The sequence below is a fragment of the Nycticebus coucang genome, chromosome 18 (assembly GCF_027406575.1).
Source record: "Nycticebus coucang isolate mNycCou1 chromosome 18, mNycCou1.pri, whole genome shotgun sequence".
Classification (NCBI taxonomy): domain Eukaryota; kingdom Metazoa; phylum Chordata; class Mammalia; order Primates; family Lorisidae; genus Nycticebus; species Nycticebus coucang.
This window is the reverse complement of record NC_069797.1, coordinates 31,709,790-31,724,982: the sequence shown is the minus strand read 5'-3', so window position 1 is coordinate 31,724,982 and position 15,193 is coordinate 31,709,790. Positions and strand designations below refer to the sequence as shown.

The 15,193-nt window shown below is 40.4% G+C and overlaps 1 protein-coding gene and 1 non-coding gene across 2 annotated transcripts in view; one reads left to right on the top strand and one right to left on the bottom strand.

The window, feature by feature from the left end:
- Window positions 1-15,193, top strand: part of TAOK1 (TAO kinase 1) — a 156,704-nt gene that overhangs the window by 27,841 nt on the left and 113,670 nt on the right. The window lies entirely within an intron of this gene.
- Window positions 9,110-9,213, bottom strand: LOC128571493 (small nucleolar RNA U13). Its single transcript, XR_008375899.1, has one exon. It is a non-coding gene; the product is annotated as a small nucleolar RNA U13 (small nucleolar RNA).

Sequence of the window (15,193 nt, the reverse complement as noted above, 5' to 3'; positions counted from 1 at the left end):
GTAAAGAAAATTTTTAGGCGGAGATGGGGTTTTGTGGATAGCATTCTGAGTGGAGAGAATATCATTAATAAATATATGTAACGCCATTGGTGAGAAATAAATTTAGAAATATAGGTTAAACCCAAATGGGGAGAACCCTGAAAAAATAATCTAGAAAAGATTATAATGAGGAAGTTTGGGGATATTTAAAGTTTTTGAACAGGAGAATTTAGAAGTGCTGTAGATGTTTTGTTTTATTTTATTTTTTTGAGACAGAGTCTCACTATGTCGTCCTCGGTAGAGTGCTATGGTGTCACAACTCACAGTAACCTCCAACTCTTGGGCTTAAGTGATTTTTTTGCCTCAGCCTCCCAAGTAGCTGGGACCACAGGCGCCCACCACAACGCCTCGCCATTTTTTTGTTGCAGTTATTGTTGTTTAGCAGGCCTGGGCCGCTAGCCTCCGTTTATGTGGCCGACACTGCAACCACTGTGCTAAGGGCGCTGAGCCTATTTTATTTCATTTTTTATATTTTTGAGCCATAGTCTCACTCTGTGAACTGGGTAGAATGCTGTGGTGTTACAGCTCACAGCATGCTTAAACTCTTTGGGTTCAAGTGATCCCCTGGTCTCAGCCTCCCCAGTAGCTGGGACTACAGGTGCCCACCATAATGCCTGGCTAGTTTTTCTACTTTTTTTTTTTTTTTTTTGCAGTTTTTGGCTGGGGCTGGGTTTGAACCCACCACCTCCGGCACATGGGGCCGGCCACCCTACCCCTTTGAGCCACAGGCACCGCCCAGTTTTTCTACTTTTAGAGGCAGGGTCTCCTTTTTGCTCAGTCTGGTCTCAGAAACTGCTGTGCACAGGATCTGCCCACCTTGGCCTTCCAAAGTGCTAGGATTATAGGCATGAGCCCCTTCGCCTGGCCTAGAAGTGCTTTAAATATTATATATGAGTCAAGAGTACTGTACCCATTAGGGTTTTTTGTAAGTGGAAAAGCGACAGTGATTATCTTAAGTAGAGAAGACATTTATTAGAAGACTATTAAGTTGTGTGTAAGCTCAAAGGGAAGGCTGGGAAGCTAGTTTAGGGTAGCTTAGTATCAGGAATGAATAACCTAATTAGGATGCTACTGAATGAATTTGTATCATTTTGCCCAAGATTTATAATCTCTGAAAACCAAGTACATATTTTCTAGAGGGTAGTATGCAGGCAGAGAGAGGGATTTTCCCAAAAGAAAATCTGTTACTTTAAAAAAAAAACAACATAGGGGCCAGGATGCTGTGGCTCACACCTGTTCATTCCAGCGCTTTGGGAAGTGGAAGTGGTAGGATTGCTTGAGACCAAGGGTTCAAGACCAGCTTAGGCAACATTGCCAGACCTCCATCTCTATAAAATAAGAGATATTAGCCATTTGTGGTGATGAGTACCTATAGTCCCAGCTACTCAGGAGATTGAAGCAGCGGGATTGCTTGAGCCTTGGAATTTGAGGCTGTGATGAACTTTGATCCCACCACTGCACTCCAGCCTGGGCAATAGAGAGAGACTCAAAAAAAAAAAAAAAAAAAATGGGGATAGATACTGAGAGGCCTGCAAATACCTATTCTTTATAGGTGTATAAAATGGACCGAAGCAGAAAAGACTAGAAATGGAATGTTTGTTTGACAGGCTTTTTGCTTTAGGACAAAGAGGTAGTAGAACAAAATATTTCAAAAACATTGTGGAAGTGGAATTTGTAAAATTTAGTAACAAATACTTATTCTTTAAAATAAACAGATTACTTTAAAATGCCTAGATGACTTAGGGAAAGTTGATGGGGTATAATAGAAATCTGGCTCTGTTACTTGGTAGCTATGTGATTAGTGAGCAAATTATTTAATTCTTTGACCCTCAAGTATAATTTGAGTTGATAATTACTTTAGGGCTGTTGTGAGAATTAAGTAAGCAAAATGCCTGGAATGTAACAAGTGTTCTCTTATTAAACAAAAATAAGGAACATTTCTTTTGATTGTTTTTGGTTTGGGGGTGCTGTAGGGAGGTACTGTGTTATCTTTGTGTAATTAGAACTTAATGCCTTTATATTTGGGGATTTTCATAGAGACAAATGGCAAGTATTCCGGATTAAAAATCAGTTTTAGATTTAGAATTTTAAAAAAGCCTTTTATTTTTATCTAATAATTTTAGGTTTATAGAAACATTGCAAAGATAGTATAGCATTTCACATACCTTTTTTTTTCTTTTTGAGACAGAGTCTTACTATGTCACCCTTGGTAGGGTGCTGTGGTGTCACAGCTCACAGCAACTTCAAACTCTTGGGCTTAAGTGATCCTCTTGCCTTGCCTCAGCAAGAGGATCACAGGTGCCCACCACAACACCCGGCTTTTTTTTTTTTTGTTGTAGTTGTCATTGTTGTTTGGCAGGCCTGGGCCAGGCTCGAATCCACCAGGCCTGGGGTATGTGCCTGGTGCCCTAAACGCTGAGCTAGAAGAGCCGAGCCCAATGTTAACATCTTAAATAACTATAGTGTATATGTCAAATCTAAGAAGTTAATAATACAGTATTATTAACTAAACTTCTGACTTTATCAAGATTTTTATACTAATACACTTTTTCTGTTTCACGATCCAATTTAGGATACTATTTTGCAAACTTAGTAGATTTCTTTTCTTTTCTTTTCTTTGAGATAGTCTCACTTTTTCACCCCTGGGAGAGTGCTGTGGTGTTATAACTTACAGCAACCTCAGGCTCTTGGGCTCAAGTGATTCTCTTGCCTCAGCCTCCCAAGTAGCTAGGACTACAGGCACCTGCCACAACGCTCAACTAGATTTAGATTTTTAGTTTCAATTCTGTTAGGCCAGCCACTCAACCCCTTCAGACCCTTATGCATACCATAAACATTGACTTAAAGGATATTCATATACCTTTTATCACTAATGTTCTGAGTCTGTTTACATCTGTCACATAATGTGCTTTATTTTAATTTTGAAAGAAAGAGTTTCTGAGATCCCCAATCACTACACCAGATCTTGTTCACAGTTAAAAAAAGAGATTTTTATCTTATAATTTTACTTTAATATTAAAGGAAAACTATCTGGTATTGAGGTTTGAGGAAACTCACAAGAGTTTTTTTCCTCTATCTGAACCATAAAGACAAAGAGGCAGGTTTGTGTTTTGGCTTCTTCTCTCCCTAATTATTAGTCAATAAGATGTTCTTTTCAATTGTGTGATGATTCAAAGGAAATATATATTGTTTAGGATATCTACCTTTTCTTTTGGGAACACTAGGGAGGGCACAGTGCTTAGTTAGAAATGCAACTTAAAGGCAGATCTTCCTATAGTGGAATTTATAATGGAGGTAATTGAGGGCTGATGTGTATTTTCTTAAATAATTTAAAGTAGTCCATATTTTACTGTACATTAGTTCTTAGGTTCGGGCATGATTTGGTATAGGCTAAGTTGTTTATACAGTCATGTGTCATATAACGTTTTGATCAACAGTGGACCAAGTATATGACAGTGGTTCCATAAGATGGTAATACTATATTTTTGTGCTACCTGTATTTAGATACGTTCAGATACACATACTTACCATTGTGTTACAGTTGCCTACAGTATTCAATGCAGTAACGTGCTATACGGGTTTGTAGCCTAGGAGCAGTAGGCTATGCCACAGAGCCTAGGTGTGTAATAGGCTATGCCATCTAGATTTGTGTAACTTGGTGTTTGCAGAACAGTGAAATTGCCTAATGATGCATTTCTCAGAAGGTATCCCTTTCATTAGGTGACATATGGCTGCATTTTAAATTATTGCACCCTTCCATTTCTAAGATAGGTCTGTATTAGAGAGAATATCATATTAGAAGTAATTTTAAGACAGTTGTGTTTTATCCCTCAGATTCTCCTGTTCAGAAATTATTATTATTATTATTTTTTTTAATTTGTGTTTTTTTTTTTTTTGGCCGGGGCTGGGTTTGAACCCACCACCTCCGGCATATGGGACCGGCGCCCTACTCCTTGAGCCACAGGCGCCGCCCCGAAATTATTGAACCAAATAGACAGTAGTCTTGAGATATAATCAACTTTGATCCAGTAGTGTGTTCAATTAAATAACTTAAGGATTTTTAAGGACCTTGAAGTATAATATTTGATGAATCATTATGTTATTAATTTTTAACCTAAATTTACATTTAGTAATTGTGTTAGCTTTTACTCTTCTAATTTAGCGACTTTCAACCTTTACCCAGAAAAGTTACTTATAAAAAAACTTGGAGATTACTCATTCTACCATACTCAGAGGGAGACCCTTTCTCTAAAAAAAAAAAAATGCAGATTTCTGTGATTTTTTTTTTTTTTTTTTAAACTTCTAGAAATTTTGGTTTAGGTTTGATGAGGGCATCAAGAGTATACATTTTAAATAAACACACTAGGGGATTCACATGTAAATGGTCTGTGGGCCATATTTTGAGAAACGCAATTCTATTGAGAAAATGCAGATGTGTACCAAAAATTTATATACACTGCCACAATTCCTGTTTATCAAAACGATATATATATATATTTTGAGACAGAATCTTACTGTATCACCCTCAGTAGAGTGCTATGATGTCATAGCTCACAGCAACCTCAAATTCTTGGGCTTAAGCGATTCTATTGCCTCAGCCTCCCAAGTAGCTGGGACTACAGGCACCCACCACAACGCCCAGCCTTTTTTTTTTTTTTTTTTTGTAGTTGTCATTATTATTTGGCAGGCCCAGGCTGGGTTTGAACCTGTCAGCTCCAGTGTATGTGGCCGACACCCTAACCACCGAGCAACGGGCACCGAGTCTCAAAACCATATTTTTAATTGTTCATCTGATTAATTTCTATATTTACGCTAGCATTTCATGAACACCTGCTATCTGTGAGAGATATTGTGTTTAGGTATATCAGATTCAAAGGTGAGTATGATAACCTCTGCCTTTTAGAAACTCACCTAGTGAGCTTGGCACCTATGGCTCAGCAGCTAGGGTGCCAACCACATACACTGGGGCTGATCTGTTCAAATCCAGCCTGGAGCCTGCCAAACAACAATGACAACTACAACCAAAAAATACCCAGGTGCTGTGGCGGGCCCCTGTAGTCCCAGTTACTTGGGAGGCTGAGGCAAGAGAATCGCTTAAGCCCAAGAGTTTGAGATTGCTGTGAGCTGTGATGCCACAGCACTCTACCAAGGGTAACAAAATGAAACACTGTCTCAAAAAAAATAAAAGAAAAAAGAAAGAAACTCACCTAGTAGTAGGGTAATAGCTATTTTAAAAAATAGATTAGTATGGTGAGATGATGTAAGTGCTAATTGAGTGTAAGCAAATCTTATGGGAGCACCACACACACACATGCACACATAGACAAAAAAGTCAATTAATTGTGCCTGGAGGTTGTTGAGTTGAGGAAAGTTTCCCAGTAGAGATGATTATTAGAAACTGAAGGGAGAAGAGGGGTTTGGCAGGAAGTTCTTATTGGTGATGAACACAATGCCTTATTTAACCTTTATAAAACCCTCATTACATAGATGTTACTATTTTTCTTATTTTGTTAGATGAGAATACTGAGGTCAGAGAGATTAAGTTATTTACTCAAGTTATATGTTTAGTATATTGGCAGGTCCCAGTTTTGGGACTTAGAGAATATGATTCCGAACCTGTGTTTTTTTTTTTTTTTTTTTGAGACAGAGTCTCAAGCTGTTGCCCTGGGTAGAATGTGGTGGTGTCACAGCTCACAGTAACCTCCACCTCTTGGGCTAAAGCAATTCTCTTGCTTCAGCCTCCCAAGTAGCTAGGACTACAAGCGCCTGCCACAACACCCTGCTATTTTTGGCTGTAAAGTCATTGTTGTTTGGCAGGCCGGGGCTGGATTCAAATCCGCCAGCTCTGGGGTATGTGGCTGGCGCCTTAGCCGCTTGAGCTACAGGGTGTCAAGGAAGTAACTTTCCTTCGCTCTGTTCCACACCTCCTCTCCCTTCCCCTCCTCTCCTTTCCTCTTCCCTCCTCGCCTCCCTTCCCGTCCCTTTCCCCTCTCCTCTCACCTTTTCTCCCCTCCTGTCCCCTCTCCACCCTCCTTTCCTCCCCTCGCCTGTCCTCTCTTCTCCTCTCTTCTCTCCTATTTATATAGTCTCTGTCACCTTGGGTAGAGTGTCTTGACATCATAGTTCACAGCAACCTCAAACTCCTGGGCTCAAGTGATCTTGTTCCAAACAAAGTGCAGTGTAAAGACATGAACCACTTTTAATTAGAGGGAATGATGTGCCCAAATTTGCATTTTGAAACATCATTCTCATTGTAGTAGGCCATATGGATTGGAGGGAGTGCCAAGAGTGTATTTAGTGGCACCATTTAGGAGGTTGTTACAGAAAGTAGCCCAAGTGAGATGAAGTGGTAACTTGGAATGAGTAGGTGATTATGGAGATGTAAGTAAGTGGGCCATTGGAGAATATTTAGGAGGACAAATCTATAAGGCATATGATGGATTAGGTTATGATTGCTGAATAGGATATCTAGGTGATACATTTTATTTTATATAAGAACCTCAGAAAGTTGGCTCAAGTGACTGGATTATTTTGAGTTAGAATTTGGTTTTGAGATACTGAAGTGAGATGTCAAAGAGGCAGTTTAATAGGAACTTCAAAAGTTTTTATTTAGTAAATAAATGGGCTGCTCATTTTTATTTATTTATTTATTGAGACAGACTCAATAAATAATAAAGCTGTAGCCTGGGACAGAGTGCTGTGGCATCATAGCTCACAGCAACCTCCAACTCAGACTCAAGTAATTCTCTTACCTCAGTAGTTTTTCTATTTTTAGTAGAGATGGGGGGTCTTGCTTCTTACTCAGGCTGTCCTCAAACTTGTGAGCTCAAGCAGTGTACCCACCTCAGCTTCCCAGAGTGCTAGGATTACAGACATGAGCCACCTTGCCCAGCCAGGGCTGCTCATTTTTATGTCCCTAATAACATTGCTGCTTAGTAACTTTTTCAGGGACTTAATCACAGTTATCTCTTGAGTTATTGGTAACAAAAAGAATGTAAATAGATGGCTCGGCGACCGTAGTGCAGTGGTTACGGCGCCAGCCACATACACTGAGGCTGGCGGGTTCGCACCCAGCTGGGGCCAGCTAAACAGCAGCAATAACTGCAACAAAAAAATAGCTGGGCCTTGTGATGGGCGCCTGTAGTCCCAGCTCCTTAGGAGGCTGAGGCAAGAGAATTGCTTAAGCCCAAGAGTTGGAGTTTGCTGTGAGCTGGGATGCCACAGCACTCTACCAAGGGCGTCAGAATGAGAATCTGTCTGCCCCCCCCCAAAAAAAAATAAATACCTTGGGGAAATACAAATGAAAAAAGGGCAAAAAGGTAAATTTCAAGTTAAAATAACAATTTAGGCTTGGGCCCTGTAGCTTAGTGAGTAGGGCACCGGCCACATACACCAAGGCTGACAGGTTTGTGCCTGGCCCAGGCCTGCTAAACAGTGACAACTGCAACCAAAAAATAGCTGGGTGTTGTGGCGGGTGCCTGCAGTCCCAGGTACTCAGGAAGCTGAGGCAAGAGAATCGCTTAGGCCCAAGAGTTTGAGGTTGCTGTGAGCTGTGACGCCACAGCACTCTACTGAATGTGACATAGTGAGACTCTGTCTCAAAAACAACAACAACACAACAAAAAACAATTTAAGTGCCAGGTACTGGTGGCTCACAACTATAGTCCTTGAGCTCTGGGAGGCTGAGGTGGGAGGATCACTTGAGCTCAGGAGACCAGCCTACTAAAAATAGGAAAAATTAGCCACACATTGTGGTGAGTGCCTGTAGTCCCAGCTCCATGGGAGACTGAGGCAGGAGAATTGCTTGAACCTAGGAGTTGAAGGTTGCTGTGAGCTATGATGCCACAGCTCTCTGGCCTGGGCAACAAAGTGAGACTGTCTAAAAAAATCGAACAAAAAAATCTCCAAGAAACTTTTTCATGATAACAAATGTATTTGAAAATATTTTTTAAGAGAATTAAATGGGCCAGGTGTGGTGGCTCATGCTTGTAATCCTAACACTTTGGAAGGCTGAGGTGGGTGGATTAGCCTGAGCAAGAGTGAGACTAAAAATAGAAAAAAATTAGCTGGGCATTGTGGCATATACTTGTAGTTCAGCTACTTGGGAAGGCCGAGGCTGTGAGCTATGATGTGATGGCACTCAACCCCATGGCAACTTCTTTTCTACTTTATATCTTTTCTCCTTTATTTTTTAATTGATAAATGAAAGTTGTATATAGTTATTGTGTACACAACGTTTTGAAATAAGTATACATTGTGGAAATGACAAAATTGAGCTAATTACAATCTAAGTTACCTCACATACTTGAGATCTTTTATAAGACTTCTTTATTGATTTTTTTCTTATTTAAGATTATTGATTTTCTTTTTTATTTGTAAGACTTTCTCATTTCTATTAATATAGAGTAGTTTGAAAATATTCGTAGCAGTTTGTGGTTCACCCATTAACTTCTAACGTTTTGGAAATTTAAAATTTAGATATGTATTAACTATTCTGGGTTTTTTTTGTTTTTTCAGGTTTTTTTTGAGATAGTGTCATTATGTCGCCCTCGGTAGAGTGCTGTGGTGTCACAGCTCACAGCAACCTCAGACTCTTGGGCTCAAGCGATTCTCTTGCCTCAGTCTCCTAAGGAGCTGGGACTACAGGTGCCTGCCACAATGCCTGGCTGGTTTTGGTTGTAGTTGTCATTGCTGTTGAGCAGGCCCGGGAGAGGCTCGAACCCGTCAGCCTGGGTGTATGTGGGCAACGTCCTACTCACTGAGCTACAGCGCTGAGCCTATTTTTCAGTACTGTTTAATGAATATTCTCTTGGAAGTATCATCCTCATATGGATTTGAAGTAAAAGTGTTTTATGGATTTTTGTTTTTTTTTCTTTTTTTGAGACAGAGTCTCACTCTGTTACCCTGGGTAGAGTACATGGCACCATAGTTAACAGCAACTTCAAACTCTTGGATTCAAGCAATCCTCCTGCCTCGGCCTCCCAGAGTGCTAGGAATACAGAGGCAAGCCACCACTCTTGGCTATAATATTGTCTTTTAAAAGTAGTTTTTTTTTTGGTTTATTTTTTTGCAGCAGATGGTCAATATGCCATCATTGTAACAAGGTTTGAGGAAGAGACATCTCACACATGGGTGTAAACACTCAGTCATCATGCTGATGAACTATAAAGGGATCTAAAACTGGATTTTTTTTTCACCAGTTCATAATCTATTCGAGAGCCAAAAGTTGCATTTAGTTTCTTCATCTTTTCAGTCTGCTTTAATGTCTAGAACATTTGTGTAGTCAGTTTTGTCTTTCATGATGTTTTTGAAGAGTCCAGGCTAGTTGTTTTGTAGGTACTTTCTGTTTTGACAGAAAACAAAAGCATTTCTGTTGAGATTTCCAAATTTGTTGATGTGGAGTTGTATATATTTAAATAGTTTGTAATTGCTTGCATGTGTAATTCCAGTTACTTTGTTGGCTGAGGCAAGAGGATCATTTGAGCCCAGGAGTTCAAGTCCAGCCTGGGCAACATAGTCTCTTAAAAAAAGCATGAATCCTATGTCAATTTTGATATGAGGACAATTAATGACAATTAAGGTTATGGGGGGGGAAGGAAAAGCAGAGAGAGGGAATGAGGGAGGGGGCGGGTTCCTTGGTGCCGTGTCACACCTTCTGGGGGCAAGACAGGCTTGCAAGAGGGACTTTACCTAACAAATGCAATCAGTGTAAACTGGCTTATTGTACCCTCAATGAATCCCCAAAATTAAAAAAAAAAAAAAATACAGTCTGGGCTCTGTGTCCGTAGCTTAGTGGTTAGGGCTCTGGCCACATGCACTGGGGCCGGTGGGTTCGAACCCAGCCTGGGCTTCCTAAACAAGAAAAAATATATATATGGCTGGGTGGTGTGGCGGGTGCCTGTAGTCCCAGCTACTAGGGAGGGTGAGGCAAGAGAATCTCTTGAGGCTGTGAGCTGTGACACCTCGACACTCTACCTAGGATGACATAGTGAGACTCTGTATCAAAAAAAAGAAAAAAATATATATATAGTCTGTAAGGTGTAGAGTTGTTATATGTAATTTGATAGTCTCCCTCTCATCTTTAACTCAATAATCCTTTAGGAGAGTATTTTTCACTGTATGCATGGAATTTAAAGAATAGAATTTTTTTTTTAAAGCCCTTTGTAGAGTTCTATGGCATCACAGCTCACAGCAATCTCAAGCTCTTGGGCTTAAGTGATTCTCTTGCTTCAGCCTCCCCAAGTAGCTGGGATTACAGGTGCCTGCCACAACGCCCGGCCATTTTTTTGTTGCAATTGCCATTGTTGTTTAGCAGGCCCAAGCTGGGTTTGAACCCACCAGCCCCGGTCTGTGTGGCCAGTGCCATAACCACTGTGCTATGGGCGGTGAGCCAAGAATAGAAATTTTAAAAATTTGCGGTTGTAACACTTAGGGAGATTTTGAGTTATGATATTAAAACTTAAGAAATTCTTGCTTCACTCTTACCTTGCATTTACAAGTCTGACATTTTTAAAAATAGTCAAAATTCTATTGTTTTTTTATTTGCATTTTAAGTAAAAATTCTATTTTTTTAATATGTATTTTAAAAACACGCACGCCAGAGCTACATTCATTGTACAAGTTTATGTAGAAGAAAATCAACTAATTGTGACAAACAAATAGAAAATAAGTCTTCTATAAATTCTAGTACTGGGAGGTGCCTGTGCTCAGTGGGTAAGATGCCGGCCCCATATACCGAGGGTGGAGGGTTCGAACCTGGCCCTGGCCAAACTGCAACAAAAAAATAGCTGGGCGTTCTGGCAGGTGCCTGTAGTCCCAGCTACTCAGGAAGCTGAGGCAAGAGAACCGCCTAAGCCCAGGAGTTGGAGGTTGCTATGAGCTGTGATGCCATGGCACTCTGCTGAGGGCAATAAAGTAGTAAGACTCTGTCTCTAAAAAAAAAAAAAAATTTAGTATCCATGTATAATAGCTGTTAACATTTTGTTCTATACTCTTCCAAACTTGAGGGAAAGAAAGTGTTTATATGTGAAATACATTAAAAAAATTTTGTATGGTATTGTAACTTTTAGCTTGCTTCACGCCCCTCATAGTATTTACATTAAATAATGAAAAAATGGAAAAGTACTTTATTGTGACTTTATTAAAAAGGAAACAACTGGAAAGAGACACTCTTGTTTTATTAGTCAGCATTTAGATACTTTCCAAAAACTGTAAATAATTCTTTTTATTTATTTATTTATTTATTTATTTATTTATTTATTTATTTTTTCTGACAGATTCTCAAGCTGGGTAGAGTGCTGTGGCATCACAGTTCACAGCAACCTGAAACTCTTAGGCTTAAGTGATTCTCTTGCCTCAGCCTCTCAGTGGCTGGAATGACAGGCACCTGCCACAATGCCCAGCTATTTTATTGTTATTATTGTTATTGTTTAGTAGGCCTGTGCCAGGTTCCAACCTGCCAGCCTCAGTGCATGTGGTGGTTCCCTAACCAGTGAGCTATGGGTGCCGAGCCTATACTGGTATATATATTTTATTTATTTATTATTATTATTTTTTGCAGGTTTTGGCTGGGGCTGGGTTTGAACCTGCCACCTCTGGCATATGGGGCCGGTGCCCTACTCCTTTGAGCCACAAGTGCCGCCCTACTGGTATATTTTTTAGACTTTTTTTTTTTTGAGACAGAGTCTCAAGCTGTTGCCCTGGGTAGAGTGCCGTAGCATCATAGTTCACAGTAACCTCCAACTCTTGGGCTCAAAGCTATTCTCTTGCCTTGGTTTTTCTATTTTTAGTAGAGACAGGGTCTCACTCTTGCTCAGGCTGGTCTCAAAACCTGTGAGCTCAAGCAATCCACCTGCCTTGGCCTCCCAGAGTGCTAGGATTATAGGCATGAGCCACTGCATCTGGCTTATACTGATATATGTATATATTTTTTTTTTTGCAGTTTTTTTTTTTTTTTTTTGGCTGGGGCTAGGTTTTGAACCCACCACCTCCGGCATATGGGGCTGGCGCCCTACCCCTTTGAGCCACAGGCACCACCCTATACTGATATATTTTTAAGCAAAACAGTTTAATAGGAATGATTAGTTTTGGTCTTGGGAAAGTAATCATAAATTTAATTTAATTTTTTTTTTTTTTTTGAGACATTCTCACTGTGTTGCCCTCACTAGAGTGAGCTGGTGTTACAGCTCACAGCAGCCTCCAACTCTTGGGCTTAAGTGATTCTCTTGCCTCAGCCTCCCAAGTGGCTGGGACTACAGGTACCTGCCACATACCTGGCTGTTATTTTTGTTGCAGTTGTGATTGTTTTAGCTGGCCGGGGCTGGGTTTGAACCCGCCATCCTTGGTGCATGTGGCTGACATCATAACCACTGTGCTCTGGCTGCTGAGCCTACAAATTTAAATTTTACCTTAGAGTATATGCTCATTGTAATTCAAGTAATTAAGATGCATTATATTGTATAGAAAGGAGATCTATTTTATTTTTTGAGACAAGAGTCTCACTTTCTTGCCCCAGGTAGAGTGCTGTGGCGTCGTAGCTCACAGCAACCTCATTTTGGGCTAAAGCGATCCTCTTGCCTCAGCCTCCCAAGTATCTGGGTTTTTAGGTGCCCACCACAGTATCCGGCTAGTTTTTAGAGATGGGGTCTCCCTCTTGCTCAGGCTTGCTTCAAACTTATTAACTCAAGGGATCCACCCACCTTGGCCTCTCAGAGTGCTGGGATTACAGGCATGAGCCACCTCGCCCAGCATAAAAAGGAGATTTTTTTTTTTTTTTCTTTTGTGGAGAGACAGAATTTCACTTTATGGCCCTTGGTAGAGTGCCATGGCATCATACAGCTCACAGCAACCTCCAACTCCTGGGCCCTTGGTAGAGTGCCATGGCCTCATACAACTCACAGCAACCTCCAACTCCTGGGCTTAAGCGATTCTCTTGCCTCAGTCTCCCAAGCAGCTGGGACTACAGGCATCCGCCACAACGCCTGGCAATTTTGGGTTACAGTTGTCGTTGTTTGGCAGGCCCAGGCTGGATTTGAACCCACCAGCTCCGGTGTATGTGGCTGGCGCCTTAGCCACTTGAGCTACAGGCGCTGAGCCGGAAGATAGTATACTTAAGAAAGTTTCTTTATCTTCTAGTTTAACAGAAGTAGACAATAGTGTTGTATAAGTTTCCAAAAAATTACTGGTGGTATATCTGCTCAATGCAGTACTACTCAACAATAATAGTGCTTGCGCATTACCTTTTTTACAGATAAGGAAACTGAAGCACACAGTAAGCAGAGAGGCTGGAATTCTACCTCAGGCAATGTGATTTTAGAGGCTGTCCACTTAACTGGAGTGTAAAATCAACCCTTCTCTTTTAGAGGCCCAGGGATGCCTTTCCCTGGAGGCAAATAATAAATATTGTACTAGATATAAATATTATTCTAGAGATAGTCTAATCAAATGCATACCAATACCTACCACATCCATGTATTTCTCCTCACTTAAAAAAAAAAAAACAAATAGGAGCATAGTGTAGTTTATAATACTGCTCTGCATTGAATATTTTTCACTAAACATGGCTATGGTACTTCTTCATCTTTCATGTTTTTCATTTATTTTACCCTGTTTCCCCGAAAATAAGACAGTATCTTATTTTAAGGTGTGCTCCCAAAGATGCGCTAGGTCTTATTTTCAAGGGACATCTTATCTTTCCTGTAAGTAGGTCTTATTTTCGGAACATGTCTTATTTTCGGGGAAACAGGGTAGGTATGTCTCTCAAAATAGGTGGATTTGGCTTTTTTTTTTTTTAAACTCAAAATGAAGATCTTAAGCAGAGTGATTTATCCATTGTAGTTTATTGTCATTGTTAAGATGTATAAGTCTTACTTTTGTCATATTGTGTTTTTTTTTTATTGTGCTTTCCTTTTGTTTTCCTTTCCTTTTCTGGACTTTAGAGTGAATTGTGTTTTCTTTGTTTCTTACTTAGTCCCTCTGGTTGTTTGATAGTTCTTTATCCTATTGCTGTTCTACTAATGGTTATTCTTTCAGAGGAAAAAGAAAGCTTTTCAGGTTAATTAACATTTTTTTCCCACTATTTTTTGTTTCTGTGGTATTGTTCTATTTTACAGATTTATATGAAATGATTCATTAAAAATGAGCATTAATAGCTAGGCATTGTGGCGGGTGCCTGTAGTCCCAGTTACTTGGGAGGCTGAGGCAAGAGAATCACCTACACCCAAGAGCTGGAGGTTGCTGTGAGCTGTGATGCCATGCACTGTACTGAGGGTGACAGAGTGAGACTCTATCTCAAAAAAAAAAAAAAAAAAAAAAAAGGAGCATTAAATAATCAATATTTTAAAACAAACTACATTTGTGCTGTTAAATGTTAGAAGTAAATTTAATTTCACTTGTGTTATTAAATTAACACTTCAGCAATCAGTTAAGCCAATATTTCCCATTATATAATTTGATTTGTCATTTCAAATTTCATAACAGCTGGACAAATCACCTCCCACCCCACTGAAAAAGAGTGGAAAAATTTTTTTTTTTTTGTGGAGACAAGAGTTTTACTTTATTGCCCTCGGTAGAGTGCTGTGGCATCACACAGCTCACAGCAACCTCCAACTCCTTGGCTTAGGCGATTCTCCTGCCTCAGCCTCCTGAGTAGCTGGGACTACAGGCGCCCGCCACAACGCCCGGCTATTTTTTGGTTGCAGTTTGGCCGGGGCTGGGTTTGAACCCGCCACCCTTGGCAATATGGGGCCGGCGCCCTGCTCACTGAGCCACAGGCGCCGCCAAGAGTGGAAAAATTTTTAAAGAGTAAAGAAAAAAGCTTACAACCAAGGATCAAATGCACATTTCCTTTTTTTTTTTTTTTGCAGTTTTTGGTCGGGGCTGTGTTTGAACCCGCCACCCCCGGCATGTGGGGCCAGCACCCTACTCCGTTGAGCCACCCAATAGCCCGTTTCCTATCTTTGAGATTTAGTTCAAAAGGTGATCATTGTTCTCTTGGTATTTTTCTTTTTCTTTTTTTTTAGAGTTGGGCTCTTACTCTGTCAGCAGGCTGATGTGCAGTACCATGATCATAGTTTGCCACAGTCTTGAATTCTTGGGCTTAAGTGATTCTCCTGCCTCAGTCTCTTGAGTAGCCAGGACTACATTCATGTGCCAC